Source organism: Pyrgilauda ruficollis, unplaced genomic scaffold, assembly GCF_017590135.1.
Source record: "Pyrgilauda ruficollis isolate IOZ18807 unplaced genomic scaffold, ASM1759013v1 scaffold3, whole genome shotgun sequence".
NCBI classification, from domain to species: domain Eukaryota; kingdom Metazoa; phylum Chordata; class Aves; order Passeriformes; family Passeridae; genus Pyrgilauda; species Pyrgilauda ruficollis.
This window is the reverse complement of record NW_024524377.1, coordinates 22,580,254-22,607,115: the sequence shown is the minus strand read 5'-3', so window position 1 is coordinate 22,607,115 and position 26,862 is coordinate 22,580,254. Positions and strand designations below refer to the sequence as shown.

General features: G+C 38.6%; 1 protein-coding gene across 1 annotated transcript in view; it reads left to right on the top strand.

Annotated features, from left to right (window-relative positions):
- Positions 1-425: 425 nt before the first annotated feature.
- RAPH1 (Ras association (RalGDS/AF-6) and pleckstrin homology domains 1) overlaps positions 426-26,862 on the top strand; it is an 87,083-nt gene continuing 60,646 nt past the window's right edge. Inside the window, exon 1 of the mRNA XM_041472719.1 lies at positions 426-757. The gene's annotated coding sequence lies outside the window, so the exon portion shown is untranslated. The remainder of the gene's footprint in view (positions 758-26,862) is intronic.

The window sequence follows — 26,862 nt, the reverse complement described above, 5'->3', positions numbered from 1 at the left end:
CAGCGCCTGCCGAGAGCGCGCCGGTCACCGCCCGGCGCGGGCGGACCCACTGAGCGAGCAATGGCACCGCAGGGATCGATCGGCACCGCGGAGATCGATGGGCTCCGTGGGGATCGGCACCGGCCGATCGGGTCGGATCGGATCGGCTCCGCGGGGATCGATAGGCTCCGCGCGCGCCAGCCGCCCCTCGCGCGCCCAACGGCCCCCCGCGTGCCCAACGGCCGCTCGCGCGCCCAACCGTCCCCCGCGTGCCCAACGGCCGCTCGCGCTCCCAACCGTCCCCGCGTGCTCAACAGCCACTCGCGCGCCCAACGGCCGCTCCGGCGCTGCGGGTCCGTCGCCGCCCCCCGTGGCTGGCGCCGGTCCCGGCAGGGCGGGGCGAGGCGCGGCCCGACGCCGGAAGTGAGCGGCGGGGGGAGCCCAGAGCGGCGGCGGTGCTGGGGCGGTAGCGGCGTGTGGGGAGCGGCGTCTCCGCTGCTGGGCAGGGACGCGCCTCGGCCGCCGGGCGGAGGCGGTTCCGCGCTCGGCGGAAACAAGGAACGGGAAAGGAAGGGAGCGGCGAAAGGAACCGGTATCGGCAGCCACCATTAGTGGAGGCGAGAGGAGCAGCAGCAGCAGCCGCCGCCGAGGTGGTCTGCGGGCGGAGCGGACCCGGGTGCCGCCGCCGGCAGCGAGCAGGAGCGAACCCGGCGCCTCGCCCCTCTGTTCTGTGGGGCGTCGCCGCTGCCCGCCGGGGCTCCCCGGGAGCCGGGGCGAGGTGAGTGGCGGAGCCGCCTTCGTGTCGCTCTTTTCTGGGGGGCGGCGGTGGCAGAGCCGAAGGGCGGCGTTTCCTGCCGCGTCCCCTCGGCCCCCGAGCCACCGCCGGGGCTGGGCGGGAGCACCGGAGCGAAGGGGTGCGGGAGGGGCGCGCGTTCACCGGCCCGCGCTTGTGCCCTGCGCCCCTCCACGCCCCAGGCACCATCGGGGATTTTTTTCTAGAGAGGCTCTGGTGACTGGTGGAGGATTCTGGTATGTGTGTGCCCCCCGGGTTTTCCCCGAATGAGGCATGCCTCGGAAGAGGCTGGGAAGCCAGCCGGGGATGCGCGAGGGATGTAGTGTGTGGCATCCAGACAATGTCAGCTTGGGTGAGTCTCCACCCTGTGCAGCCGCAGGCAGTCGGGTCCCCGGCGCAGGCATCGCCGAGGCGCGCGCTGCCAGCCGCGGAACAAAACGCGCAAACCCTCGTTCCTTGTGCACGAAGGAATGATGGGTTAAAAACCCAACACCAGACCTGAAATCTGTTAAGCCTTTTAGCCATACGAACTACTGAAGGTAGACTGGTTTGCAAAGAGCCTCCCAAGCAAGCTTGATGCCTGCGTTGGTTTTAATGAAACTGGGAGTGTGGTATATTATTTTTTCTGTATGGGGAAAATCATTGATGGTGGGAGGGAAAGGAGGAGTGTCTGTATACACGAGTGTCACATGACCTTGTAAAATTCATATGGCTATACTTATTTTTCTCCTGCACTAATGCTGATTGTCTTAAGAAGCCACTGACTTACCTGTTCATTTTGGAAGAATTTGTTTCTTTTGGATTTGTTATCTTTTGGGGCAGAAAACAATCACCTGCGTGTTTGAACGCTGTCTCTGCATTTTATAATTTTTACTAGTATTTTATATTTTTACTGGGCTATAGGTGTTTAGGAGGAGATGAACAGTGGTCTGTGTAGTACAATTTATTTTTTACTGGTGGATTACAGGTACACTCCATTTGGCAAATGTAAACTATTTCATATGGCTAGTATCTTTACATTACCATTCATGTGATGGGTGGATGTTTTGTGAGACTGTAGAATCACACCCACTCCATTTTGAACAAATTGTTTCTTTTTGTCTGTTCCGCCTAGTGCCTTTCAGACATGGATACATTGTCTTGTTAAATACCTTAGAAAAGAAGAATTAATTGATAAATTCTAGATGTTTATTGAAACAATATGTCTAGAACAACAAATCTTTCAATTTTGTTGTCTTTAATCAGCTTTTCTCTGCTGAGAAGTTTCCTGTTAAAATAGAGGAATGGTGAAACTACTTGATAAATCATCCTGAAGAACAAAAGTCTTGGTCATAATCTAGGGAATACTTTCCACATAAGATCTACAAAGATCTAGACATATCCATATTTAGTACACTGATATCATTCTTGGGTGGGTGTGGTTGATAGTGGAACACAGAACTGGTTTTCTGCGCCTAGGTTGGTATGTGATTTTTCGTATCACTAGATTATACTCAAATTACCGTACAGAAATCCGTGTTACAGAAGCTTTTTGCTTTCATACAACAGAAAGGTAAGTGGCACCAAGGTATTTATTTATTGCCCTCATACAGTTTTCATTTTCAGATAGCTATTTCCTTAAAATGGCTTCTTTTTTATGCTCAGATGATACACAATGAAGCATCCTTCTACCACTGATTCTCTGACTCAGCATGTGATGACAGTGAGAAAAGTATTAGTAAGAGATAAACCACAGTTAAGGAAAGAAATGCAGTGTACTGGCTATTAATTGCTTGAAAAAATATAAAAAATAATATGAAAGAGAACACTGACAAATTTTATGTAACCTTCAATCTGCCTTCCTTGCATAGTATCTTGAGACGACTGCTTTCAGGTTTGAATTTAAAGTAGTTTTTTTTCCAGTGGAATAGCAAGCATATTGACATAAACTGTTTTCAACTTCCTCTGTGTTGGAGTCTGTTCCTTTCTTAGTGAAGTAAGCCTGAGTACAGAGAACACCTGTTGGTTTAAAGTATTGTGTGAAAATGCTGCGATGTCGTAGGTAAGGGTTCGCTGGGGTTGGTTTTAAGAGGCATTGTTTTCCAAAAGGATGTCTCAGAGTTCTGGCTATCATAATATATGGGTATTGCCTTGTTTCCCCCAAACCATAAATCTTGTTTAGCGGTTGCTTCTTTATTTGAATTTGTTCCTTTGTCTATTCCTTCAGCATTAAGTTTTTTTTGATAGAATCAAGTGGCTTTTCTAGCTAGAAACAGTTAATTCTGTGTGCTTTAAATTGTAGATCTTTATCCTGTGTTAGTCTCATCTTTACTGGTCATACTTGCATTCCTTCTTTAAATGTTTTTCAGCTGCTGGAGAGGGAAGTAAAAACCTATCAAACTGGGACAGAGTTAAATCTGAGTGACTAAGCCAGTTAGATAAATACTAGGAAGAATGGTACTGAAGATTTCAGCCATTGAGTAATTTACATCACCTTCTTAATAGAAGAAGACTCCAAATCACTTGTGTTCCAAATGAAGCCAAAGGTTGCAAAATAATCACACTCTGCCTTTTCTGTTATGTTAAACAATAGTTTTATTATGGAATTTTCAGGTAGAACTGAAATAATGTACTCCACAACTTCCCATTAATATCTGTTCATACTGCTGATTAAGTCTTGTTACAAACACTTACCAAAGCCAGAAATGTCCAATTTCTGTTTTGGCCCCAACAATAAGCCATTTCGCCAAGTTTCACACTCTTTCTCTGCAATTGCTGGCATAAAATGTGTTCGTTTCCAGTGAAATCAGGCAGTGTCAGATAAACAAGCCTTATAAAAAGGTGCATTCCAGATCTGTTTTATTGCTAAGAGTTAATAATACATTGAAATGACACCAGACTGCTGAGTCTATGTGGAGTGTTTTGTTTCAGAAAATGTAAATTATGAAACAAAAGTTGACATATTGAGCAAGTCCTCTTAAGAATTCAAAAAATACCTTTGATAATTGGCGGTCACAGATTTTGAGTGAGCAGACACATGGAATGTTTCCTACCTTTAGGAGTGTCTACTAGGTTAGGTAATGCCAGTAAAGAAACTTGCACTATAATTGCTCTTTATAGTTGTTCTTCAGATTAGCAAGGGATTTAAATTTCTCTTGTTAATGTCCAAGTGTTATCATGACTTTCTTAAAGTGTTCATTGAAAATGGTATATTAGTTTTTATATGTTAATACTAAAAATTAGTAATAATTACCCAATTAAACAAATGAGTCCCTGTGAGAAAGAAGTGAAATTCAATAATGATCAAGGTTGCTTCTAATCCTTCATATAGGAAAATTCTATAAAGACTAAGAAAAGTATCTGTAGAATATTTTTATGCAACTTGATCCAGATATATTGACTGATATTTTCTGACATTTTAGTGAATTAAAGTCACTGTTTTGTTCCAAGTAGGAGTTTTAGTTATTTTCTATGTCCAGCTTCAGCAGAAGTGTTTTGTGTAAGATGTTAAATAGATTGTTTGTTGAACTTGTTTTTTAAAATCCATCTGTTAGTGAAAAGTTCTTGAAATGTCTTGGTCTGCAAGCTACTGCTGTACTTGTATTGTAAATAGGAAGATGACGTACATAAGGATTTGAAATTGTCCTGACGTTAAATATTAGGAAAAGAATTTGTTGCCATCTTATATCATAATGAGTTAGTTGGATTTTAGGGGACACTGGGGGAGGGAGGCTTGGGGATGAGGAAGGAATTCAAGGGATGGTACAAAAATAGTCACAATATAAATTTTAGCCATTACTGAATTTCTAGTCTCAAAAATCCATCAAAATAATTTTAGCAAATGTTGTTAAAAAGGTGATTGAATCTTCATTGCCTCTGGTCTTTTCAAGACACCAGTGTTATAAGGTGAACATTCTTATACAAAAATATTATAGGGAGTCTGGTGAGGAAATTACTAACCACAGTAGTAAAACTGTTACATTTACTTAAGTAAATATTATAGTGTTCAAGAACTCAGGTTGCTGGTAAAAATGCACTGATCTTGCACAGCATAAATGGTAAACTGTGTGTAGATTGTTCTTATCTTCTGTGAAAATTATCCAAATTATCATCCCTTATTGCAATGTTAACATTGTGGTGTTCTAATTATTGTATTTGACATCTGCTGAAATGGTCATGTATGGTATGAGGGTACTCTTGTCAAGTGTTTAGAATGCCAAGTTGTGTTCACATACAAACACCTCACTGTTGTCTACTGTTTATTACAACAGAAGAGCTGATTTCTAGCAGATCAGGATTAGAAAGAAACAGGAGCAAGAAGTGACATCACTCTCCAGTTTTGTGACTGCTAAGTTTTATTACTTGTGTCAGTGTTGGGCTTTCATGTAAAAAAGTCTTGGAGAAGTTAAGTACAGAACCTGATCATTTTTCTCAAATGTAGATCTCATTTGAAAAATATGCTGTCTGAAACACAGATACAGAAAAGGGCTGGAGGGAAGCTCATTGGCATCCTTCATCCTCTCTGATAACTTCACCTTTCAGAAAGCTTCAGGAGCAGTTGTAGGGGGCCTGGCAGAAATCTTTGTTCATATGGTAGTGAGAGCCAAGTCCACTGCCTACTGCTGGCATAGGCTGCCACTGCCTGCTGCTGCCAGTGCTGTGATTGTCTCATTGTCCTTCCCTTTTCCCAGAGACTTAGCAGTTTGCTGAGTTGGTATGACTTGTGGTATTACTGGTGTCTTTTTGTCCTGGTTAAAGTAAATTTTAAAAAAGTGGAACTGTGCTGTGATTACAGTCAACATGTGCAGTAAGCTACTTCTTGTAGTTACTTTACTCATTGTCTTCTTGGCTCTTCCAGTAGGAAGAAACAGTTTGCTCCCCAAAGAAAAGCTCCAAGTTGAGCTTGTTGCTTGGTACATGGGTAGATTTCATCTTGGTGCAAATTCAGTTGTCATGTTCCTACTTTTCCACTTTAAGAACAGCCATCTGTAGCACAGGAAAGGTAGCTAATTCTATGTCATCATGGTCTTAGTGTGTGAACTTGGTTATAGAGATCTGGGAAAATTGCTCACTCAAACTAAAACTGTTGTTGAGCTAGTAGTGCTGTCTTCTGCTATTGAGCAGTTGTGTATTAGTGACTTGTGAAAAATTCTGCTGATTATTTGAGGAAGTACCGTAAACTTATCAAGGATTACTCTGTGCAAACTTACACTTCATTTTCTGAAATCCATTTGGTCATGGTAAAAGGAAAAATGTTTTTGGAAGTGTCCAAAAGACTTAATTGTGAGCCTTACTTAAACTCTAATTTGCAAATGTGCATTATCTGCTTGTAAAATTGTATTTTAAAGCCTGTATCATTGAATAGTGTTAGAAGTGCAAATAATGACTATGTATCAAGCATTGATGATCTCAAATGGTTGAATTCTTACTCTGATACCGCCTTTACAGTTAAATCCTTTCAATATATGTAATTAAATTGCCTGCTAAGTGCAACAGTAAATGTTGAGTAAGTCATTGCATAATGTGAAAAATGCTAACTTTACAACATAGAATTCATAATATGGTTTTTTTTGTGTGTGTGTAGAATTTTATTCTTCTTGCAATTTAGACATTATGCTGAGATGGTTTTGCTCAACTGTATTGTTTCAATCAGTGATGAAAAAAGCCTAGTGCTTTTTTGATGTCTGTGGATTTCTTTTAAATAGTTCCATTGATTGTTATGGTAAAATACTCTTGTCTAAAATGCTGATTTGATTGGTTTAATCGCTGGGAAAGTATACTGTAATTATGTTTGACAGATTTTTCTCTCCGTCAAAGGTCCTGTAGATTTGGAGAGGTACTCTTACATTTAACTATGAAGTTACTGAATTGATCCTTGTGGTACACCAGTGTTGAAAAGATGTGATGTCGCTACAGGCTTGGAGTTGCTGTGGAAGATTGCATTAGCCAAACAAATGTGCACGTTCTTTGAAAGAAGCAAAGTTCCCCATGTGCTGTTTATATACTTGTTCCTGTCATTAATCTCTCTACAGATGCATTTGCTAAACCGGCAATAGTCCCTGTTTGCATCTCTGACAGAGCTGTCCCAATCTCAAGAACTGTACGTTTCAATCCGTGGGCTTTTTTTTCCTTTCTTGTAGGTCCCTTAAAGAAATTATATTAGTAAGAGCAGAAGAGAAGCAGTGGAGCCCAGAGAACTTTTTCCCCCCTTACACTTTTCTTGAATTATCCATAGGTAGCTTTACAGATAGCTAAACTATTGTGCATTAAAATACTCATAAAAAAAAACCAGAGACAGGCAATATTAAATCCATGTAAATTCTGTGATCCAGTTAACAGCATAATCCACAGCGGGCCAAAAGATAAAATTGAAGAGGTGATGTGTTGGGAGCTGCTGAAAGAAGAGAAGCTACATCCTTCTATAGATCTTTCTAGATCCTGATTATATATTGTTTTGCAGATTCAAGGTTCATTCACTTCTGGGATATAAAGTCATTTTAAAAAATAAGGAAAAACACCTTTCCAGGTTGCTCTTTGCATCTTACAGATATGAAGATGCTGAAATTCTGAAAGTCTGTCCAGGCTTTCAGAATTTGTTGCAGGAAATAATTTTCCCCATGATTTTGTAAATAATTTCATTTTCATATCTAGATGACTAATGTTATCTGTACTTATTTAGATTAGCTGCTTTACAAAACTGGGATGGGTTCTAGCTCAGTATTGAAAATAGTAAATTTTCAGCATGCTTTCAAGCGTCTTGAGAACAAGACTGATTTTTTCAGCCTAATGATGATCTTCCAGAGGTGAAATTGGCATGGGAAGCTTATTGGCTTTGCAGAAATACTCTGCTTGCATACTAATTGTCTTAATTTTAATCCCATGGGATTTTTTTCTACTTTTGTTTGAGCTCATTGCTTGCTACTCTTTTATAATTTAGAACAAGAAGTATTGAATTAGGTAAGAAGTACTCTAACAAATGTGAAACCATTTCATTATGATTATGACAATGTTCCCTCAGGTTTTCTCATATTGTTGCCAGAGATACATGAAGATCTGAAGTTCTTAAACTGTGTTAACTTTGAGAATCTGTGTCTACAAGAACAAGACACCCTATGTAAAATAAATGCAATATCTACTCTATATTCCTGCAGAAGCGAGGACAGTGTTTGCTGCCCAGGGAGATTTCTCCCAGTTGCTTTGTGGGAGGTACAATACTTGTGGATTGTGTCTGGACTTAAAGCCTCAGTCTTTGGTATTACATTGTTGGCTGTTCCTCAGCAGTTTGTCACTTGTGTATGGTTCTTGGTTTCTTCCTGACTTGCCTGGTTCGTGCCTGTATAATGATGAGGCATCTTGCATAGAATTTTTGATTCTGTGCCAGAAGCCAAGCATTCCAAGCTGTCTTTATTTATAGAATCATAGAATCGTTTAGGTTGGAAAAGACCTTTAGGATCAAGTCCAACCATTAACTTAGTACTGCCAAGTCCACCACTAAACTATGCTTGAGTTGATTTTGTATATGTAAAGATCACTGGAGACTAGATGTAAGAAAAACACACACAAAATCCCCAAACATGCCAAACACTACTTGTCCTTACCTTACTAATTTTGCTTCTTGTTCTGCTCCTTGCTAGAAGGATCACTGTGAACTTGTTTCACCACTTAAAATTGAGTTAATCATTGTTGGAATTTGTTTTAATACACCAATGCAAGTTTGGACTTCCAAGGTGTCAGTTATCATTCTCCTACAGAGATGACTAAAGACTTAGCGCAAATGTGGTTTATAGTGCATTTTAAAAAATCTCCCCATCGTGAAAAATCTCATTAGGTTATTCTAAACCTTTAAATAAAAATGTCTTCCAAATATCTGTTCTCAAAGGAAGTTGTCACTTAGATCTTTGATGCATGACTCAAGAGCATTACCTTCTACTTGAATGTGTGGGTCTAAGTGGCTTTGACAGAAACATGGGTGGTTGAACACTGTGTTCCTGGTGAAGCATTCTGCAAGTTGTGTGTATCAGTGCACATTTCTGGTACTCTGGAGTTTAGTCAATAGTACTTGTCTCTTCTAATAGATAGTTCTTTTATCTATTAAATGGAGGCATTTTATTTAGGGGTGGAGGAGGGAAGTCAGTAGTTTTCAGTCACTAGTAACCTTGCAAAGCAATAATACTGGCTGAAATTTTATCCATCTCTGAGCATGTCACAGGTCAGGAGAACAGTTCTACTGAAGCTGGGTAAGAGAAGATCACTTTTTCTTTCACCTCTACTCTGTTGTGCCTATTAATAAGTAACTCAATGGTATGATCAGTTCTGTGGAACTGAAAGGCTGCTTGTCAGATTGATGTGACTGCCACAAATAAATTATTGTCTATTTTAGAGGGAAAGAATTATTTTCATGAAGAAATGTTCAGTTCTGGATTAGAGACTTCTGAGATACTTTTTAAGAAGCACAGCAAAATTGAGAAGTCTCATTTTCAGTAATTACTTGGAAGGAGGAGGGTCCCATAGAAAAGTGGGAGTGTTTTTTCCTTTCTGGCAGCTTGCAGAGCAGAAAATGGAAACAGAGAAATTAGTGAAATTTTCAAGAGGAACCACATACCCACATCACAGTTGTTAAAGTGAAACACACAGTGTACAGTGTCTTTATGCTCTGTTAACAGCTATTCAGTTGATAGTACAGCATTCAGCTTAACCTTTTGTGCTTCCTATCCCAGTTAGTGAAAATCAGAGATGTTCTAGTTAAAAAATAAAAGAGAAAGCAAACCTCCGAAAGCACTGTCCTTGTAATTAGCGTGAATTAAACTTTGTTTTGATACTGTTTATATCTGTTCAGCTTGAATGTGTGCAAAAACTTCAGAAAGTTCTCAAAACCAACAAGATAAGAAAAAAAAAGTCTTTGGGATTAGTTATTAGTACTGTATAATGAATCTTAAATTAACTTTTATGAGCTGGAATGGAATATTTCTGGAATGACTGGCCTGTATTCTGAAGTTGAAAGTCCAGCACAGAGTAAACAAAGTATTTTCAGACTATGCACTTTCAACGTCAGCGTTGTTTCAGTTTTGAACTTTAATGACTTGAGTGCCTCTCTTTTTGCGAAGAAGTGTCAATCTTCATTCTCCTGAAGGATCAGGTAATTAATATATTTATAGGTATCATATAGGAAGTTAGCTTGGATAGACAGTGAGGCCTGAAAGCTTAGGAAGTGATTTTATGTGTTTATTATTTTTCTAGATGATTTAAAAGTATGTTAGCTTTGTGTGGACTTTAGATTTAAAATACACATAGTGTATGGAAAAAAAAAAAACATTCACTTGATGCACATTACTTTGATTTAATGTATATGCTGTTTTGCTATTCTTGTCATGGGAAGAGTTTAAATTGAACCTGTTGTTGCTAGCTTTATGGTCTAAAGACTGATCTGAGTGCACTACATAAGGCAAGTTATGATTATATTTCACTTTTTAAATTATTCCTCATTATTTAGTACTTCTGATGATTAATGTTTTCCAGTAAGTGTTGTGAAGTGTATACTTCTAATTTTGAAGATGACAATGCAAATTTTGTCCTGTATAATGTGACCATGGGCCAGCCTCATGTCTTTTTACACTTAAGTGTAAAAGATGTATTAACCAGTAAAATAGGACTGTATTTGCAAAACAGGAGAATGTGCTTTAAAACAATGTCTTCCTAACACTTTATCTAGTGTCTTTATTTTGTATAGGTTAATGTAAGCCCATCTGAAGTTGAATTCTACCTACATTATTTTTCTAATCCTGAAGGTAGATGTCTTCCTTTTGTTTACAATGTACATCACCTGAAACTAGGAGACCTTTTTTTTTGTGGTAATGCTCATTATTAACTTTCTGAGATAAGGTTAATCTGGCATGCTCTATAATACAACTCTTTGATGGGCTGTGAGCATTTGAGAACAAAATTTCTGTACATGTGATCTGATGAAACATGATAAATGCTACAAGATATTGATGTGTCTTGTGTAGGACATTGTTCTAGTTAAAGCTGCCTAAATACTTTTCTTTTTCTATTTTAGAGTGAGTTGAAAAGCAAGATAAAAGATCAGTTGTTCTCTTATGAAAGTGTAAAAATTGCAGCTGGCCTTATGTTGTCTGCATTCTTTTTGCCTTGCAGTGTGGATTTAAATACTTGAGTTTACAACTGCGCATGCCTTCACTGTATTACAAAGTGCCCGTAAGAGTTGAGAAGGCAGAGCCTACTGATAGATTCAGCAGCTGCTGCTTCATTCCTAAAATGACTTCTACTGGATTGCAATGAACTGTTGGTATTTCAGGCAGTATTGACAGGAATATTGAACTAACATATGTTCAAAAGTAGGGCTTTTCTTATTTTTCAGTATGACTAAATATTGAGTATCTGGATACTGTGCATCATAATTAATTGCCTTTTATTATGTCTGTTTATTTCAAGACAGTGAGGTATCAAACTTTTTGGAGTATAGTAATAGCCATTGTTTGAAATGGTGGTAAGTAGAATATTAAGTTGTTCTGGTTTTTTAGTAGAATTTGGAATTTGTAGGTGGTTAACTATTTAAAATATTATATTATTAGTTCACTTTTTGAAAAGAAAACTTAAAATTTTGCCTGACATGACTCATTGTGGAGAGATGTAATACTGTGATGGAGTCATCTGTTAAACTGAAGAGCACAACTCTGTGAGGTAATTGAAGGTCCAGTAAAAGACACTCTTAGTTTACTTAATATTTCTGCCATAATTTTTGAAGTTCTGCTTGCATCCATAATGTGATGGATAACATTTCCCTGGGGAGGGTAGCAGCAGTCTGATTCTGTGTGCATCAAGAATCGACTGTGTAGCTCTGTGGAAGTAGTTTGAATGTATTGTTTGAGGCTTGTATTTCAACAGTAGCAAATAGTGATGTTCTTTCTGTCATTAGATGTGCATGCAGAAACCTGATATTTAATGGCATGCAGATAGATATCTATGCAGTTTTCGTATTTTTATTGCCACTGTACTGCCAATATATGTTACAGATTGTATTTAGAAAGTATGTTTGTAACAAACTCTGATCTATTACTTTTTAAAGGTGATCAAATAAGCACTGAAATCATATCCATGACTTTGCATTCTGTAAAAAATTGTTTTCTGCCATGTGCATTGGTGAGCTTTTATAGTGTCTTGAGGAACAGGACATTATTTTAAAAGAGAAAGTTAGGTCTGCCACAGAGGAAGCATTATATTATGGATTAAATGCTATCCTTGTCATCTTTGAAACACATTTTTTCTGCTCTCTTGTTACATTCATCTTTTTTTCCTTCATACAGTCTTCCAGTTCTTTAGTGGAGTTGCAAACAACGAGTAGTTTTGAAAATTCTGTGTAGCTCTCTTGTCCTGTTTTTGGGAATTGATCTTGGAAAGTTTGCTTCTGAAATACTTCTTGATTTGAAATTGGATAGGTAGAAAAATGCTTCCGTCTGTGCCCAGTTGCTTCCTGCACTTGGGTTTATGTTTGTATGCATGCTCTTAGATGTTGTTGGCTAGAACTGTCCCATAGAAGATATTCTGTCCACTTAGAACTGGGCAGGATATTTTTCTTGGTATTCCCCACCTCAAAATGCACATGGTGGGAGGTTGGATAGTATTTATGAGCTGTGTTAGTCCTGTGCTTTGTGTGTATTCTCCTCAGCTGGGATGAGTTCTTAGATGATGCAGAGGAATTGAAAGAGGGGCTGACAGCTTGGTTTCTGTGACTTGATTGAATTTTTTTTTTAAATAGGGTTTGTTAGGAATAATAGAGCTGGAAAGAGGTACTGTTAGAATTGACCTTACTACTTACCACAAAGGCTGTGAATGATGCCACAGATGTATTGCTCTTTTACTGGTTTTCTTCTGAGAGAAGGTTGTGACATCAGATGGCACATTGAGACCAGGAACAAACAAGGTCTTAGGATGCATCCCCATTTGGTTTTTACAGGTATTGCTTGTTGAATGATGTTGTGGGGCACACTCTGGCTTGTGGTTGAGCTGTTTCATTTCCAGAGCTTGTAAGTGGTTGCACTGAATAGAAAGAGACAGTGCCATTGAAACAGTGCTGGCAGTCAGACATGGATTCCTGGTAGGCATTCTCAGTGATATTGCCGTGGGACCACAGCCAGGCAGTTTCCTAAATAAGCATGAGAGTCCACTGGCAGCTCTGACAAAGCAAATGCTACTTATAGCATAGTAGCGCCTCATTGGTGAGTAATTCAGTGCTGATTGTTCTAGCTACTGTCCATTAAATAACGAGTTTTGACTAGTTGCCTGACTAAAATTGCCATATGCGTGTTTGTTCATGGCCAGGCTTTCAAAGGGTGGTTATTGCACTAACTTTTCACTGGTCACAGTTATGTCCAGCTTTTGCTATACTGCTGTGTCATCAGACAGTGTCAGAATGTGAGGTTAAGATTCTAGAATTCTGTTGAACAATAAAAAGACAGCATAACATCCATACCTTTGGCTTTCTATAAGTTTAGTAAAATATAATTTTACTAAATTTTTAAGATTTCCTTCAATATTATGGGGAAATTGCCAAGGTAATTGCTTCCTTATCTATTCTATTTCTATGTATCATGCTTCAAAGTGTGTTGCAAGATTTCTGTTAAATGCAAAAGAGCATTTTCGGTTGAGTGTCAAATCCAGCTGTATGAAAACAGAACTTGTTTCAGCTTCACCAGCACAATAAAATCTGCCTTGTTTATAAGTAGTTCAGTAAAAAAAAAGCCCAAACCAACCCTGAAATCTAACTGTGTCTTAAAGACTTTAGTGGGACTTAAATAACTGAGAAGTCTAGTAATGGTATATGTTGATAATACTATGTGCCTCTTTACTAGTGTTGTTTATGAGCAAGTGTGCAAAAAGTATATTGGTGTAAATAAAAGGGTTTTTTCTTTTCTGACTTCCTGAACTTTTTAATACATTTGCAACGAGAAAATTATAGCAGTCAGTACTAGGAATGCATTCTTGGTCCACACTCCAGTGTTTAGCAGTATTTAGCATTGCAACAACAGCACTGTGTAGAAATCATTCCAACTTTTTTCCACTGATTTTTGGATATGTATTTCTTTTTCCTAAGAAAGTGGACTTAACTCATTTGCTTTTCTTTACTTGTAGAGGGGTGGAGAGTCTCATGGTTGGGTGTTTTTTTGTTGTTTGTGGTCTCTTGGCTTCTTTAAGACATAGCTGTTGAGGTCTTCCAGTCTTTGACTTGTAAAATTATTATTTAAATGGTATCTGCTGTCTTTTGTATATGTGTAACACTGTCCAGTCCCAAGTACACTAACCTTTCTTGACTTCTTAACACTGTCTTCTTTCTGCTATGACTTTCTCTTCCAAAAAAAGACCTTACTTGTTTAAGATTAATCAGAAGGTTTATGTAGAGAAACTTGGACTTTCTGACTTTGCATATACAAGTTGCTTGGATTGTCTGCTGTGCTCTACAGGTAGTTTAGTTTTAACCTTTTTCTTATGCAGGGAAGGAGAGGTCTTCCTGCTTCACTCAGTACTAGATTATGAGAGGGGGGTGATGGTGTATTTATACTTATGAGGGAGCTTTGCGTCAAGAAATCTCCAGTACCATAGTGAAGAGATTAGAATTAGTCACTTCTTAAACTGTGTTATTAGTATCTTCCATATTTTTTATACCGCATGACCTGTGAACTGAACTTCTGGATGATTTCTGTGTTATTCATAACGTTAACTATTTTTTGTTTGGTTGTTTTCATTATCTGTACCCTGAGGTTGTTTTGGATACAGCATCTGAAATATTTTGCATAGTAGTGTCAAAAAGGATAGGGTTTTTTCCTAAGAAAAACCTACCTTTTCCTTTGTACTTTATTAAATGTTTGGATTGTCCTTGATCTGATTTTAAGTCTGATTTTTGTCCCACTGCAGCCTGCAAAATCAATTTGCAGTTAACTTCTTGATCTTCCATTCTGCACAAATGTATATAGAGGCTACATGCGCTCTGCTTTTTGAGCCTAGATACCTAACTCAGATGGTGTGGATGTTTTTGTGTTTTATAAAATGGCTTGTGAGAATGTCACCTGTTTAAAAAACTGTTGCTTTGACTTATGTCAAATCTTTTTAGCCACTGAGTCGCAAATAACATGATTTAGTCTCTTGTTTCATAATACACCTATGTGCAATGAAAATTCAAATATCTTGTCTGTTTCCAGGTGTCTCTTATGGTCATCTCTTACTTTATTTTAAAGGCCCAAACATAACTTCCTTCCTTTATGCTAGAAGCAGCCAACTTGTCTACTGTCAGGCTGTGGTCTGAAAAAAATCTTTTCTCATTAAAGATTTACATCTGAAGTCTAATGTGGCACAATTCCTGTCACATTGCTAGAAGTCTCCCTGAAAAGCATTGAAGAAAGTGTTCTTGAATGCCAGATATAGAATCAGAAAGCACTGATCATGTTTTACTGAAGTTAGACTACTCATTTTAAAATTAGATTTCATTGCTTGTTGGCTTTACTGATGTATCATACCAGTTGAAGAGCTGTTCTACGTTGCCCTAATTTTGCAGCTTTTTAAAAAGATCCTTGTTTGTTCTTACAGTCAGGAACCAAAAGATTTTGTTAGTTTTAATTCTGTTTCTGCTACTGAATAGGAGGAGAGGGGAGATTAATGTCATTGCAAATATGGCAAAAGAGCTTCATTTCTGGCAGCTGGATCATGTTTTCTACCCATCCCTCTTCTGTGTTCTAGAGTTAGTAAGGGAACTGCTTGCTGTGGTGTAAATGAACAAGACAAGAAACCCTGACATGTATGAATGCACTTCAGCATGCTTCTTGTGAAGGAAAAGGAGGAAGAAGAAGGTGATGATTTAATAGGAGGAGCAGTAACACCTCATTTTTGTGATGGAGTACCATCTCCAGTTCTGAAGAGTGAAGATGCATGAAGGCCTTCACCAATATTTTCCGATGTTCCACTCCTGCTGGTGGAAGCAGATGTGTGGCACTGTCAAATGCAACGTTCCTTTACAGTCTGGACCTGGACCCTGGCATAAGTTACTCATAAATAAATATAAATGAAGGAATTCAGCTGTATGTTTTAGTGGTTATAAGCTGCTTCTACCACATAGATGGGTTGAAGGGAGAATATGCAGGAAACTCCCTGTGGAATGGAATTTATAACTCTACAAAAATGATTTTTGATTTTCTTTTTTGGTTTTTAAACCTATTCTGATTTGTAACAAGCTGGCTTTTTTTTGGTTTTTAAACCTATTCTGATTTGTAACAAGCTGGCTCTTCAGAGTATGCTAGGCTGTAGCTGCTATCAACAAAACTTTATAAATCCTTTGGAAAGGTAATGGGAAGAAGGTGCCAATAAGACTTAGACCTGAATGGGCATTTAAAGGTCTGAAAGAAGATAGAAAAATGATAAAAGCCATTAAATAATTCTTCATTTTTGAGCTTCATTGTAAATCCTTTCATGGTGCTGCTGCTTTGATTTGATTCAGTGTGAGATAGAGATCTAAGATTCAAATGTAAAATTTTTTATACAGGAAATGAAACTATAAAAATCTTCCAGCCGCTTCACACTGTACTGTTAGCAATCAAGGAAATGACACTGTGGGCTAATGGAATGTGCGACAAACTCCTGCATCTGCATAAACTTTTTCATAAGCAGTAGGCAAGCACAACTAGGGAATTATTTTGATTTTAAATATTGAGGTGGTACTGAATTAAGAGATTAGTTAAAAAGCCATGTAACAATCACTGTCACATACATTTAAAATAGCTACTCTTGCTACTTTGTGCCTCATTTGGACTACAGCAGATTAATGCCAGATCAGTTCTTTCTTGCCAACCCTTGTCCTTATGAAGACGTGAACGAGGTCCAAATAATTAGCATTTCTAGTGTCACAAATCACATTCCTTATACAGTGTGGTCAACTCAGCTGCTTTAGCAGTAAAAATAGTCCAATATTGTAGTACACATTCCACTTTCAGTGTTGTATTCTGTAGTTTATTCATCTGGCTCAATCCTTAGAGAGGTCTTTATACCAAAGAAGATATGTTCCAGGAAACAAAAATAATTGTTCTTTTGGGATGTTAAGAAAAAAACTTTACTCAGAGGCTTGCCAAATTCTTACACAGCTGCTAAGATGATATAATGTTTTTCTTGTTTGGCTAAGATTGTAAATATGAACTTCCTTCCTCCTGCATTTATAATTATTCTAGCTCTATGCAGAATTTGTGATAAATCTCTTCCAATTTCTGTTGAGTGAGAGTATCTATGAAATGCTTACAGACTTCAACATGCAGTTTATATTTGCTTATAAAATGGGTGACCTAATTTTCTGTGAGCTAGATATAACCTCCTCCCATAGTCCTGCCAAAAGAATGTATGTCTAGAATAAGAGTCTGTCCTGGTTTTATATAGCAGAAAACTCTTCAGCTGTGAGAATTCATGACCGGAATACCCTTAATCCTGAGAGGTGTTCACTAAGGTTAAGTTGCAGATTTGGTCAGGCCAGAAACAGGCTCAGAGTGGACAGTAGGTTCTGTTTTGTTTGTGTGTGTCCGGTATTCCTGCGTTTGTTGTGAGCCACATTTCCTGCTGCTTTCCGAATTACACTGAAGGAAATGACAGCACTGGTGATCAGCCTTGTGGACACAGGCTTAAGTATTTTGGAAAGGAACTGAGCCTAGCCGCACCAATGATGTAAACTGAGGTTGTATTTGTCTTAGGAAGGGGCATGGCTCTTGGAGCATGATGCAAACTCAGTATGCAATATGGTATTAAGCTCATTTTTAGCCCTGGTTTTCTAACTAAATTTTAATGCTTGAAATTGTTATCTAATTGTTTCATATGAAGACATGAATTTTTATGTTCTCTAGAAAAAACTGAAATAGTGTGTGTTGGCAATAATATAACACATCTACAAATTTTTTGAGTTTTTTAAACAGTCTTGTAGCATCACTGTTTGTAAAAGGTATTATGTTTTGTTAATTTTTGTCGTTTAAGCCATATCTTGGTAATATCATTACATTTCTATCAGGGAAAGATGAATAAAATGTCTGGCTAGTTAAAATGTCATCTATTTAGACTTCCTGCAAACTTCCCGTTTTCCCACTGAGTTGAGGAAAGATTCAGCCTCAGTGACATCTGATATTAAGATGTAATGGCAAAAAAAGCAGGAACATTTCTTTCTTGACAAACTCTTGCTTACTTGACATTTTCTGAAATTTGTGTTGGACTCTGACTTGTATAACAGAATAGCAATAAATACAGTATATATATTTTGTGATGCCCTTTAGAGCCAGATGATTTCAACAGCAACAAGCTGTTTGTGCAGAGTAACATGAGGAACTTTAGACATATCCAAGAGTGCTGGTAGTTGGCTGGTAGCTTTGTTTGATTACTGAGCTCTGTATACCTCTTGAAACCAAAAATTTCCAAGATACCTTATGTGTTAGGAAAACTTTAAGAGTATCCTAGAGAGATATGTCTCTGATGGAAAAGGACAGTGGAAAGTAGTCACTCTCCCTTTTCCAGAAAGCAGAATATAAGGCTGTTCCTTCATCTTTGTGTAAGAGAAAAGTAATTACAAACATTGAAAAACAAAACTTTGGTGTAGTTGCAATTAGAGTTCTATTAAAAAAACTTAGAATGAAGGTATTAGGGAGAGTACAGGACAGTATATACAGCAGAATAGCAGGGTTCTTGTGAGTACTTTTTACATCAAGTAAAGGTGTAGCAGAAGATACTTTAAAAGTGTAATTCCAAAGGAATTTTGCAGTCTTGCCTCTGGCAATGTGGTGAAAAGATTAAAAAAATTTTACTTTGTGTGAGTTACTCCAGGCTTAGTTTGGCACTTGTACTTTCTGGTCATTTCACAGAATTTTGTGAGCCTTACTATTCCTTGCCTGGAATTATGAGTGATCCTAGTATTCTTATGAACGAATTTGAATTTAGCTCTTTTTGAAAATATTGCAGTATAGCATTAGCCTTTCTTGCTCTCCCCCCTGCTTCTCCACTCCCCGCAAACCAGATGGAATTTTACTGGCATGTGGGGGGTTCAGAAGCACATGGTGTAGTCTGGAGGGCTGTGAAGAAGTGTAGGAGGAAGGGTGCTCTGTTGCTTCTGCCTGAAGCTGGTCACCCCATTTCTCATTGCTTACTGCACTCAGAGGCGCTCAGCTGGGTGCTGGTGGTGCCAGCTGATTGTGGATACTCATCTGAATGAAGCCACATACAAACATTAATACAAATGTGAACTCCAGCATGATGATGTAATCTTTTCTGTATGAAGGCTGTAGAATATTTCTTGTGCTAGCAGGAGAAGCAGCCTCTATCAGCTAGTTAATGTGTATGGTTCAGACAAGGAATTGAAGTGGCTTTAACTTCATGCACTTAGTAGTAAACTGCACAGTTATAGCTGCATCCAAAGGAGATATTCATAGAATCACAGTTTATCTCAAGTTGGAAGGGACCCAGTAAGGATCATTGAGTCCAACTCTCCGTTCCTCATGGACTACCTAAACCAAAATCGTATGACATGACTTAAAAGCATCATCCAGATGCTCCTTGAACTCTGGCAAGCTTGGTGCTGTGACCATGCCCCTGGGGAGCCTATTCCAGTGTCCAGCCACTCTCAGTGAAGAACCTTTTCTTGATGTTCAGTCTGAACTTCCCCTGGTGCAGCTTCATGCCACTTCATACCTTTTCATGTGGCAAAGGAATGTTTGCATCCAAGGGAAGGAAGGATGTCTTGTTTGTTCCTGCTAACTTGGAAAAACAGTGCTACAAAGACAGGCCTGGTGAACTGTAAGCCCCTTCCAACTGTACTATTTAGTGGAATTTGTGTTGCAACAGCTATTCAATTGTACCTTTATGTCATCAGTTCTGTGATGCTTTTTAACAGAGCTGTGCCTTTGCTCATGCACCAACATTCAAATGTTATAAGTACCTAGAGACTACTCTAGTGATTCTCTTACATTGACAGGACTTTTATTATATAAATAATAGATATATTTAAATGACATGTATCTATACAGACATATTTTCAAGCAGATGTGTTGCTTTTGTGTTGGTTTTGAGACAATTCCACAGATACAAGCAAGGTTCTGTGCTTGCGGAATAAATTTTTAGTTTGCAGAAATGTCTGACCTGTGCTTGTCAGCATTAAATGAAAAGTGCAAAAGGTAAGATGCTGCTTTTGTGTTTAGCCACTAATTTGAAAGCTAATGGCGTGGCCATGCTGTGTTTTCATATCTTGTGCCTCAGTGCGACAGAGTTTAAACTGGAAGTTTTCTGAATTCAGAATTATAAACGTATTTATGGATGGTAATGCTTTGTGGTTTTTTTTTTCTTGTTCCTACTTCTGTTTAAATGTAGTCTTCTCAGGGATTAACTTGATATCTGAAAAGTACTGAAACACTAAGTGCTTGTAATAAAAAGTATGAGCTTTAAACATGTCTGTAGAGAAAGTTATTCATTAAGGTTAGTAATTTTACTAATTTGGTAAAACTGATCCAAATTTAACATAAATGCAAATTCAGCAAAATTATACTGGTTTTTCAGTGTCATACATATGTGATTACATGTGCTCTACAGCAGGTAGCATTTGAAAATTTCTCTGTATTAATAGCAAAGGTAGGCTTTTCTGTTTATTATGAGCTTAAGAACATGAAACAAATGCTTGAATCTTACAGTACACTCTGAGCTAGAAGTGGAGTTGCAGGTTACAGGTGAACTTGCTTCTTCCAAAAAGGGGAAGTCCCACTTGTTTGTTTCCCTGTCCCTTCTCCCAGCTGTCTGGTATAACCCAAAAGAAAGTGTTGGCTCTAATATTTGTCCAGTCACAGGGCAATCTGTTGCTGCTTGCAACCTCGGCAGAAAGACTGTTTAGGTGTTTGGAGTGTTGAGTGAGTTTTCTGATAGTTTAGAAGGTTAAGCAGGCTCAGTGATGTTCTGGAACAACATGCTAATGAATGGAAAGAGATTTCTTCCTTTTCACAACAGCAAGGAGGTGTTTGCCTGGCTCAAGCTTTAATGTCTAAGTTGTTGTTTTAAACTGGAGGAGTGGGAGCTTAAAAAAAAAAAAAAAAGAAAATATCAGGAAAGTTTGTAGAGACATTTTTGCAAAAACTCCTTTGAAGACTAATGTAGAAAGTTTACCCTGGAATAGAGAGAAAGATAACTTCACAATTTTACTGCTTCTGAGCCAGTTGTGTCAGTGTTTTTTAAATGCAAAGCAAACCTCCATCCAAAATGTGTTGTGGGGTTTGTTTGTTTGGTTTTTTTTTCAATATTCTGCAGCACTTAAATGCTGATAAAAATAAGAAAAATTGACTGAATTTCACAAATGCATTGCTAAAAAGTGTGTATAGATTTACTCGGCTGATAATAGTTGGGGGTATATATTTGATGAATGCATTGATCCTGCAGAGCAATGCAGGTAGGAGGTAGGCTGCCCCTTTGCCATTGGAATGTTTCTGAGAATAGGGCAAATGCAAGGATTTGCTACTGGAAGTGCTGTAACATTTTGGTGCTCAGCTTCTTCATCTGAACAGATGGAATATTTATCCAAGGGGAGGACAGGAAGGAAAAAGGAGGAAGAACGTGCTGCAGCCCCTCCTTTCCTATGTGACTGAAACTCTTGGGTATGCACGGCCCAGTGTGTGTTTCCAGGTGAATTTGTTTCTGGAGGGGCAAGCACAAATGATCTGCTACCTTTGGCATGTCACAGAGTCTGCTCCCAGCTTTGCTTTTCATGGGAAGCTTGAATGTAGGCATTGGAAATGATTTTGAAAGTTACTCCCCTGTCTTGAGAAATAGGTGAGTTGTCTTCACCTGTGGCTTCTCAATGAGTACGATGTTCCAAATCCAATGTGGTGGAGGAGAGCCTTCTCTGGCTGCCAGGATGGCAGCCAAAGAGTAGCAGCTACCAAAAGAAATAATCCTGCCTTTTGCTGCTGAGCATTCTGTGGGAGGCTGCTCTGTGCTGAAGGCCCTGCGCTGTCCTGCAGGGTACCATCCTTAACTGCTTGGAAACTGGCGGACCCTTGAGGTTCACGGTTCAGCAGTGAAAGGAGGGTATCTGTCCCCATACTGATGACTGACATGAGTATCTCACTCCTGTCCCTCTGAATTTGTGTCTCTCAGCATGGAAATGAGAATAGTATATTTTTCAGTGTGACCCTTCCTTAGAAGATGTTGAAAAAAGCTCATTCATTTTTGTTGTAGTTAAAAAAAAGAAAGTTACATATAAAACAAGTTCATGTGTTTATTTTAAGATGGCTTTGTATCCATCTGGTCTAAGAAATGCTACTTTTAAAAACGTTTTTTGTAAACTTTAAGATTGTTTTAGTCAGCCTATGCTGTTCTTTTTTTTTTTTTTTCATCTAAATCTGCCTTATCTTTACCACAGCATCAGACTTGGCTAGGAGACATGAATAATCGAATACTAAGTGACAGAATTTCCAAGTATGTTTGTAAGCAAAACATAAAGTGAAACATAATGCACAGCCTATATGTATCTGTGTGTATAATAGCAGCTCTGAGCCACCTGCTTCGGATTATTCTTCACGGAATTTAAAATCTCATTAGTTTAAATGTTTGACAAAAGATAATTTTTTGGGAAGAAAATTTGAAATTTATGATTTTAAGTGGTGGTATGGAGTCTGCTGATTTACTTGATTCTCCTTCTCCCCCCCAGCTCCCCATTCCAGTAGCAAAACACTCTTGTCTTTAGTTTTCATATGCAAGAAAAGCTTCATTCACAAAGCTACCGAGTGTGGTGGCAGCAGAGTTTACAGTAGTTGTTTATGTGACTTATTTGCTGAGCTGCTTAGGCAAGGTCTCTGCAGCTTAAGATCTGAACAGCATTTCTTAGGAATGCTGGCCTAATCCCATGAGTTTAAGTACTTCTGTTTAAAGTCCTCCTTTAACAAAACCCAGCTGTCAGCCCCGTCTTCCATGATTCTGTATAGAAATTTCATGTTGGCTTCCTCAGTGGTATAACTTACACTCTGTTTTTTTCCTTTTTGCTATGGAAGGTAATTTCCTTACTTTTTCAGGAATGTGTACTTCAAAACATTGATTCTGTGTTAAATATTTACATTTGGTCTTAATCTTGAGGCAATTACATTCTAGATAAAGTCTTTTGCAATGCATCAGTTGGTGTTAACTGGCTTTTAGACTTCTCCAGCCTTTGACATAGCAAAACTTTTTTATGTGGAGGCTGCTTTCTTGCTTTAAATACTTTTTTTCCAGGGAGTGGTACCCAGTTGTAGTGTTTTTCCCTGCTTCCCTCCCTCACTTTTTGGTGCCAAGATTTATTTAGAAACTGAAGTAACGCAGCCTTTCAGTATGAATATATATCTTTAGAGAATATCTTAAGTAGACAAAATTAATTTTAAAACAATTTCAATTAGTTTCAGAAGGCTTATAAGCTAGAGATTAAGGTCAGTGCTCAGTAGGAAATGTTTAGATTCCTGTTGGCAGTGTGTGACAAATTTCATAGCTCTGTACCTCCAATTGCTGGTACTGGTTTGAGCTATTGTGTGTACTTCGTGCTTTAAGATCATTAAACCACCCTTGAGAGAAAGTATGTTGAATTAACAGTAGAAGAAAAATCCCAAGAGAGGAAAGTATTAAAAAGAAAAAAATGTCAGGAAAACTATTGTCAGTTTTCTCTGGGGTTTTTTGTTTGGTTTAATTTTTTGGAGGTGGGGTGTTGTTTATTTTGTGTTCTTTTCCTGGGGTTGGTTTTGGGGGGAGGGATCAGAAGCTCTGGAGAGAGATCTTCAGTGACATTCTGCTAGAATGACAAATAGGAATTAAGTTGTATTTTCAGTTTTTATCAGTGATGAGCATGTCTTTCTAAATCTGCTCAAGATTCTCCTCTTCAGGAATTTGTGCAGGCTTTAGTAGAGAAAAGTGGGGTGGCATCCAGCTTTGGCACCTTGCTCAACGAGATGTCACTCAAAAACTGCTTTGTAGATTGACTTCACTTCTGGAATGGCTTCTCTTTTACTTTTTGAGGAGAAAAACAAGAAGAATTGAGCAAGTGTAGGACTTCCTTCAGGTGGTGTTTGGTTTTTTTTTTCTCTCACCTGGTGGAATTCTCGAAATACAACCTGGATTCTTAAAATATCACCAAGGAAAATGGTGAATTGAAGTTCACGCAGCAGGATGTTGGCTTTCCATTTCTTTACTATTGCATATGCGTCTCATGGGTATCTGAAATTTTGCTTAATCACCTGCAAGACCCAAGGGAAGATGCTGATAAAATACTCTCTTGAAGCAGTGATTCTCCTGCAGTTTTGACATTCACAAACATTTTTCCACCTATATCCAGATTATTAAGAACTTGTCTGTAGTTTCTCCTTTTCATGCCACATAGTTGCTGCCAAGTCTCATTGTGTGGCAGGGATCCTTTCAGCCTATATGCCTCACATCACTACCTAGTGAGCAGTGCTGATTTACTGCCATGTGATCCCCTCCTTTCCTTTCACAGAGAGCTGCCCCGTTCCTGCTGACTTTCAGCCTTTCCTTCCAGTTTTGACTGCTGGGACTCATCTCTGTCCAGAGCCCTACATCACTCTTTCTTCTAGATATACGAGGCTCTCTCAAGCCCTTCTCAGCTCTTCTCCCTCAATGCAGTCCTTCCAAGCCTCCCAAAAGACTCAGCTCTTGCATGGAGAAAAACCTCTCCTTATATAGTAATTCCATTTCTCATGGTAACCTCATGGTGCAGCATGTACTGCCTCTTTTTTTCCCCCCTCATATACCTGACACTTTAATAAACACTTGAGAGATTGGTGATGCAGAAGAGTGATGAGGATAGAGGGGGGTTTTATGTCTCTCCTTACAGTTTGCTACGAAGTTGGAGGATGAAAGTTGACTGCCAATTGCAGTACTTAAAGCTGGTCTTATTAGTGGCTTAAAATACAAAACTAGTTGAGCTCGGGTAGCCTGTTTAGATGTGTTTATTGTTGGCTTATGGCAGTGTTCTTCTGCTCAGTTTGTTAGAGGTGGGTTTAAAATGAATCAGATGTCTTCTAAATTGAATATACTTTCTCCTTCTTAAAGAAATGTTTCAGTCAAAAGATTATGCCCCTATTCATCCTCTAAATATTTTTCTATGTGGTGTCTCTTAATGTCATGCTGTTTTGTCATGGCTAGCTGTAAACAACAAAATGTGATGCATAAATGCTAAGAATGAAATAACTATGTCCTTTAGAGGTATCAAGCATTCATTTGCGGGTCTTCTGAAAAATATGCAATTGTGGTTTTGGTTTTTTTCCCCCTTTTTTCCTGGAGATAGTAGTTCTGGCTGTAGTGAAATGCAGCTCTTCACAATGTAGTCCTAATTCTTACCAGGAAACCTAAGTTGCCTTCCAGCCTGTTCCAGCTGAGGTTAGCATAAAAAATATATACCCTGACATAAAAGCAACCTGTGAAGAATGTTGTTTATTTATAATAGCTAAAGCATTACTCATCTGTTTTTTGAGCCATGGTTCATAGACTGTCACTAGGTCCTTGTGGAAAGGGATTTGGCATCTACTTCTGAGTCTAGATAGTACCCACATCATAGAGATTTCCAGTGTTTGCTGTGGTATCTTGAGTGAGCATTGGCATAATGCTTGTTTTTAACGTTTGAGAGGGTTCCCTTGAACAAAAGATCATTTTTAACTGTACTAGAGCATAGAGTAGTTCAGTCTTATGAGGAAGTACTCTCACCGGCATTGCAATTTGAGCTATGACCTAAGGGATTTTCTTACGTTTCCCTTCTCCTGGTTGGTTTAATCATTCATTTATACCATTTATAACAGTAAACACTGTTGAGATGTTCAATTTCATGGGTAGTGGACAATTGCTTGCTTTATTTTGCTTTCTTATAGTTGAAGGGCAACTTAGTGTATGTGTAAAAATGAGTTTCTTTCAATATTTATTCCTGGTGGAAAAAGACCTTTTACAGGCACAACAGACCAGTCTGTAAAAGGATGTGAATTTTTGAGTGATTGGTTGGCTAATGCTTCTTCTCAAGTGTGGGATGGTCCTGAAAGTGCTGCTGTTAGCGTGGTGATTGTTATTACTGGGCCACAGCTACAGGAATATTTGGGCATTCCCTGAGATCTGTGCATAAGGCCAAATACTACAACAAAATTCATGCCTATTCTTAGTCTGCTTGTTCATATTTATTATTCTTTTTTAGGCATTATTCCAAAGGTAAAACTGAATGCAAAGAGATGCTGCAGCTGTATTTGCATTACAATAACCACATGATGAAGATTCCAGAAAATAGGTACTAATGTAGTTTCTAAGTATTTATCTGCCTACCGAAGATAGGCTAGACACTGAAAATACTCTAGTCTCAGCTGGTAAATCTAAGATGTTTGCTTCTGCAACTAATGAGTGTTATTTTACAGTTATTTTCCTCTCTACTTGAAAAATGCTTTAGCTAAGGGAAGTTATGTTTTTATAATCTAAATATTTTTTAATAGTTGTCTTCACGTTGTCTTCTTAAAGACTATTCAGTGAGACATGATGTAATCTAGGATGCTCTTTTTATGGGAATTAATTTAATGTCCACTTGGGTACTCTGGCTGGAATCTTGGTTCAGGAAATAGGATGCAATGATCGATAAAGCCCCTTCTTTTCAAGGCAGCATCTGTTTGGCTAGATGTGAGTCAGGCACTGAAATGTATTGGAGGGAATAAAGGTTTTACTGTGTGCCTTCCCAACAGCGCAAATTTCAAATGCAGTTAGATTCTTGTAGTGACATCTCTGTAATTTTGGTGCTTCCCTTACCATATAGGAAAGAAGACCTTATAAGTGTATTCCAGTATACGAGGAGGCACACTTTGGGGACTAAATTAAAATTTCAGGTTAAGAGTACAGCACCAAGAGAACAGCACCAAGTTTCAGAAAACCAGTGTTTGCTGTATACAGCATTGATGTGTTTTAGGGGATTCCAGAAGCAGTGAGACAACTTGCTTTGATGTTATGATCTGGTATCTGATGAAGATTTTTTTCTTCTTCCAGTTGCTTTTTCAAACAATTGTTTCATTAGCAGTTGTTAAAATGTAAGTTATGTGTTCACTTGTGTGCTATAA